The 6,487-nt window shown below is 40.8% G+C and overlaps 1 pseudogene; it reads right to left on the bottom strand.

Moving 5' to 3' along the window:
* Window positions 1-1,688: 1,688 nt before the first annotated feature.
* On the bottom strand, window positions 1,689-4,832 carry LOC102381031 (annotated as a pseudogene).
* Window positions 4,833-6,487: the final 1,655 nt, after the last annotated feature.

Here is a 6,487-nt window from a genome sequence, read left to right as displayed (position 1 = left end):
TACCCTTTTCCCCCCCCCCCCCCCCCCAAATCCCTAAGTTATAATTTGGCTCTAATGGTCATCAAGCCTGCATGCTAAGATTTGATGCAGAAGGTAACCGAATGAGTTGTCTGCAAAGTGATTTAGAATAAGATGCCTTTAGATAAAATAAAATAATCATTAGTCCTTTTAATTTAATTTAATTTTATTTCTAGGGTGAAAGTAAACAAGAAGGTACAATTCATGGACACTGGTCATACGGCACAGCTGGTTTCTCCTGTTAGCTGGTAGTGCTAGCTGCAGGAGTTGAGAGTCTTCCTTTTTTTGTGCATTTAAGCAAAGCTTTGATTTTCCTCAGATCATGGTAGAGGCACTAGTAGCAATGATAAACTGTTTTCTTGTAGCTCCTGGTGGTGTATTATGGTCCTTTTTCTTTTGTACAAAGAGCTCAAACTATGTTAGTGAAGGCTGAATTAATTTATCTCTTTATTCTAAAAGTAAAGCAAAAAGGACTAAATCCTCTCTTCCTTTATGTGCATATCAAATAGCATATCCCAGCCAGGGAACTGCAGCTTTTGGTTCATCACAAACTGATGTTTGTGTGGAGGCAGAAACCTGCACCTGCCTCTCAACATGTTAAGTGAAGCTGCATTCTGGCCAGGCAGTCGTGCCACAAGTTAGGATTGCCCAAGTACATGCCTCAGCCTGGGCAAGTCCTGACATTTTACTTTCAGAAAAAACATGACTAGCGAGTGTTAGAAGCTGGAGGGAAGAGCCTTCCACCTTTTTACCCCATGCTTAGGGAGCAGATCTGGGTTCTAGGCTCCCGTTACCCAGAGAAGTTTCAAGCCTGCAGCAGGCCGTTGGGCGCACATTGCCCAGGCTCTCTTTTGAATCTGACTCTGGTCAGCAGAGAGATGGGGATACTCTCTGGGTTTGTTCACTTCCTCCTCATTCCATGCTTGATGCTCACAATGGGATGGAGACTTTCTCAGTGCTGTTTATCCAGTGAATGTTAAAGGCAAGGTAGTGTGGATCAGTTTCAAGAAAGGGGTTATAAGTAGTCAGAAGACTTGGGCGGAAATGCTGGTTCAAGTCCCATTGGGTGAAGTAGGGCATAGAATGAAGGGTTCTGTAAAACGATACTGCAAACCCTTAGCTCCAAAGTCCCAGCTCTCAAATCCCTGCAGCTTCCCCTTGCCAAGTTACCTAATGCAGTTGTTCACAGTATAGGATTCTTAATAAATGCAGCAGTATTTTTTTTATTACCAGATACAAGGAGCACAGAACAATGTTTAGATTCATATTTAATGACATATAACTGTCAAAATAGGTAGTTTGGTAGCAAAACTGAACAGATACTGGTAGGGTACTAAATGTATTCAGTGTAGCTCGCTGTATATAAACACTGAGGTAACTACCAAAGATAATGCACTACTAGGAAATGGTTTCTTGTTGATAAAACTAATGTATGCGTAGGACTGGTGAGTTGGTGTCCTAATGTCGTTTTAGATGGGAATACAAGGGTGACATGATCAGTTCTTTTGTGACATGCTTCGCATGTTAGACAGAGGTATTCATCTTTAATCCTGGATTGCTTGTTATTGTACAGTGCTCAGTAATTGGTCAAGTCATTTAAAATGCATGAAGTGCTATTCAGAGGAGTTGCTAGACATATATTTAATGGTTCTCCCACAGTGCACTGGTGTCAAATAAGTGCATTTTGTTAAACAACCATACAAAATTATGCACAAGTAAAGGCAGGACATTGACTGCTGCACTGGACTGAAAACGTTCCATAGTAGAAGATGCGTTCCTGCTATTATAAAGGGGAAGAAAAATGTTGTCTTTACTGTGCATTTATCTACCTTCCTTATCCGATACGCTCTCAACAACATCTTTTATCCATTGAATGTAGTTTGATACCTGAGTATACACCATATTTCCCTTCTTCAGCACAGCCTTCACCCCAGCTAACAACCCCTAAAAGGTACCAAACATCATGGTAAGATACAGCAAAGGGGCCTCCACTATCCCCCTTACAGGAATCCAAGGATTCCTCAGCATAGCCTGCACAGAACATGTTATCAGTAATGAGCTTCTCTGTTGATTGTTGACAAATGTCTGTGCTCACTGTAGGTAACCTAACTTCCATGAGAAACCGTGCAAGCGAACCTCTGTAATACGCGGAACCCCATCCGCTTACCATCCCTATATTTCCTTCTGCAGTCAGCAAGTTTCCTAGGTTTGGAATGGGAAGGCAAATAGGGAGCGCATACTTATTAAACTTAACGTCACTGCTCAAGTACAGCAAAGAAATGTCATTATTGTAGTTATCTGAATCATAATGTGGATGCATCCAACTCTGTTGCACTTGAATCTTTTGTTCTTCTAATTCTCGCTGGTGTTTGTCAAAATCTCCTGCAGTGAAGACAGGCAAAGATGTCTGAGAATTTTAAATAGTTTGTATAGGGTTTTCATTCAGGAAGCAGAGGATTCAAGCTTTAACCTCTCAAGGCAGTTTAAGTAATTGCCTGTGGACACACCTACTCAAGACCCTAACTGTGCAGTAGCCTAATACAGCCTAATACAGCGCAGTAGCATGTCAACCCAAACCGTGCTGATACACTACTGTGCAGTAGTGTTACTAAAAAGGCACACGCTGATGCTACTGCACAGTAACTACGACATATTACTGACTGTAGACATGCTCTGTGAGCTTAAATATGGCAGTTAATCTAATTCACTAGTGCTTACTTAACTAAACACTACTACTCCTATGTAATGTGGCATATGACAAGATCTTTGCACAGGAAAGGATTGGGTTAAGTATGAGAGAGCCCATGGTCTTTCACGAGAGAATTTTACCTATTGGTCAGGAATTGCTAATGAAAACCTCATTCAGCTTAATTTTGGGTTCAAACCAGGATGGAATTAGAACTAAAGTTCTGCTGCTTCTCAAAAAGATGGAATCTTGTTTTCCACGAAGTCCACTTGCCTTTTAAAATTTTAGTTGAAGTCTTTTTTCCCCCTAACCCCCACCCTGTAGCTGTAGATTAGATTAAAAGAGAGATTTTTATGGGCTGGACATCTCCAGTGCTACAGATGTTCAGTTATCCCATGTCCTAAAATTCTTTAAACGCGTTAATCCAAGAGGGGGACCCCCCGCCCCCCAATGTATGTGTTGACTTGCTCTTTGGCTCTTCCATAGTGATACAGAGCACTTCTAGCTATGCTCATTTTCATGACCTGTAATACTACCATTAAGAATTTTTTCCTTGCAACATGCTATGAAAGAGGGAAGTACTATCCTCATATAGATGACAAACTGAGCCACAAAACAGAGTGAATGAGTTGCTGGAGGTTGCCCAGGAGGGCATTGGCAAAGCTGGAAGTTGCATCCTGATTTTTTCTGAGTCCCAATTGAGCGTCTGGTTACAAAATGTATTCTTCGCCTCCTCAGCCCCCCTATTAGCAGGAAGTCTAGAACCCTGCAACTATGGTTGTAGACAGACATTCATTTATACCAGTGAAATGTTCACATCAAGCCTGCAAAGTTCTTAGATTAGATGTGATATCTTTTATTAGACCAACTGAGTAATTTGAAAAAAGTTCTTGGCAAGCTTTAGGGCTTTTTTCCAACTACCCATTTGGTCTAATAAAAGGTATCACATCTACTCTAAGAGCCTTGCCTGCCTATGTCCTTAGACCAATGTGGCTACAACCAAAAACCCAGCTACATCAAGCCTGTATATTCATCTCAATTACACTGGGATCAGGAACAGGCAAATATGCAGCTGTCCTAGGGTACTAGGACCAGAGATTGAGATTCAATAGGGAATGCCTAAGAACAGCCAAACTTGGGCTTCAGCTTGCATGTCAGTTGCAGTAACCCTCTCTTTTTTAATATTGCCTTGCCTTTTCAGTGCTCTCTACAGAAACATGATCCAGAAACCTGACGATGGAAGTTGTTCATTTCCTGGTAGCAGGTTCCTCTACTTGTCACATCACAGGGTAAGTTTGTACAGCTGGGACTTGGAAGGAAAAAGTAAATCTTTCTGTTTATACATTGAGCAGTGTGAGACAAAGAAAATCGAGCCCATCCTGATGCCTTTTTAGACCCACTTTTCAGGCTAGGGTCACACTTCATAATTTTCTCCAAGAAAGTGGAGATTTTTTGATTGAAAAATGAACAGGAATGTCCAACCTATCTCAAGAGTCTCTTACATCAGTTAATATTGCCAATACTCCACCCATGCCAGGGGATGGGTGGAATAAAACTATTGCCCATGTGATCTGCAGTGAAGTATTTGTAAATATAAGAACTTGCTCACCTATAGTAACGTGATGTGCTCTTCTAGTCTCAACACAGAGAGAGGCCGTGACCACCCAACGACTGCTGATTAAACTCCCACCACAGAAACCATAGCCTTCACTATTTCGGATCAATACCTATGAAGAAAAAAAATTAGAGGGTCCCAATGTGGGTTCTGGAGAGAGAGGCCATAGACAGATGTGCTCTTTGAAGTGCTCAAGAGGTCATTTTTTACTTATTCCTGAAGTGTGAACCCTCCAGTAGATGGGTGGGTGAGGTGTGTGCTAGGAGACTGCTTGGTCCTCCAGCATCCCACGGTGCACTGCTGCTCACCCACCCTAGTCCCTGCTGAGAAGAGGGAGAGGAACAGGAAGGACAGCCAATGAGCTGTGCACTCAGCTGTCCTCAAAAACCTCTCATGGCAAACAAGAATTCCTGCTCCCCAGCCCCTTGGCTGGAAAGCACAACTGCTACAAACCTTCACGGCCGTTTTGAAGTGCTCCAAGCAGGATTTGGAGCACTTCAAGTATCTGTCCATCCTAGATGTACACTATGAAAGCAAAACCCCAAACAACATTACTTACCCTCAGGGTAACCAGTAAATAGTAAAAGTTTGTTTTTGAGGAGGGGGAGGGAGACATATTTCCATGAGATTCCCTCCTTTTAAGCCTGGAAGTTCAGGTCTTAGGTACAGTACCTGGAACAGAGTGCTGTGTTTAATAAAGACTCTACACCACAGTCCCTTTTAAGTGAATGGGTGTAATATATTAGTCTTGGCACTTGCAAGATTTCCTTCCCCAAACAGCGGGAAAACAGACTTGATAGTCCTAGATTCGAAAATCAAAAGCCAAAAGTAAAAATATTTTACTTCTTAATTGTTTACATCTTGATGATGTTAAAAGAGGCCTGAAAGGGTTTAAAAAAAACCAAACCAAGCAGGTTATGAAGCAGAATGAGATCATACTTTAAAGGCATATCTATGGAAGAGCAAAATGAAGGCACAATGGTATATAGTGTTTCATGACTCTTGAGGGGTGGATGCAAATGCATTTTTTTATCCTGCATATGATTGCTTACACTGTCAGAGTTCAGGAGTATTGCCATTTTCCACAAAAGCCAAATAGAGTTATATCAATGGAAAACCAGTGAGAGAGAATAATTTTTTTTCCTGTCCTGTTACATTTTTACATTTATAGTTTCATAGTTAAAATTTAAGAAAGTGGCAAAGGACAATGAAGGAAAGGATGCCATTAGTTTGGATTCTATATTGGTCTGTAAACAACTAGAGTGAAAATTATTCATAAAATGGATTAAAGAAGCAAATGCATAGTACAGTCAAGAAAGACTGCTATAACAATGGTGTTCAGTCAAAAGAAGAAAATAAATTGAATCTCAATATGTACAAATAGTCGCTCTCTTTTTAATGTTGTCCAATTCTTTTAGGTACCACTTATGAAGAAAAAAGAACAGTCTCTGGATTTCTTTCAATTGAACTGGCAAAATTTAGATGTATTTTTTCAACTGTCACCAAACTGCTGTGTATATGTTTAGAACTTGAACCTGAATATTTTGGATTTGGGAATTTTCAAAGCTACCTTTTGTGAGTCAGATGGACTTAAAGGGCTTATCAAACTGCTGCTGAAATCAGGTTTCACTCCATTTAATGCAGCTTGGATCGTACCCTTAAATGGATAGTAGAAGTGTGTAAGATTACTGGAACATGTAGCTAAAAACAGGTATTTCAACTGGAAAAAGTGGGTGAAGAGGTTCAGTTGGCAGTAGAGATTTAGGAGAGGAAATTGTAAATGAAAGTACTTATCCTCTATCTGTAGTGTGTCTTGAATAAAAGGATTGCTTTACTTATTCTTGCTCTGAAATTATAAAGGAGTCAGGAAGACCTTCAGAGTTCCAGATGGCATCATTGTCACTTTTCCTAAAGCATCTTAAATTATTAGAAGTAGTAAGTGTGGAAGAATGCCATCCCAGTCTCTGCAAGCAAACTTTTATTGGCCCAGGCTAGCCCAAAATGTGACATACTATTGTAGATCCTGTGAGATGTGCCAGTGATCAGACAAGAGTGGGGATAAAGGAAAAGCTCCCCTACAGCCCCTCCCTATCATCGGTCAAGCTTTCCAAAGTGTGGGAGTAGACGTTATGGGCTCTCTGAGGCATAAGACTTATAGAGGGAAGAAA

Source organism: Alligator sinensis, unplaced genomic scaffold, assembly GCF_000455745.1.
Source record: "Alligator sinensis unplaced genomic scaffold, ASM45574v1 scaffold237_1, whole genome shotgun sequence".
In the NCBI taxonomy this organism is placed as follows: domain Eukaryota; kingdom Metazoa; phylum Chordata; order Crocodylia; family Alligatoridae; genus Alligator; species Alligator sinensis.
This window is presented reverse-complemented; position numbering and strand designations above follow the sequence as displayed.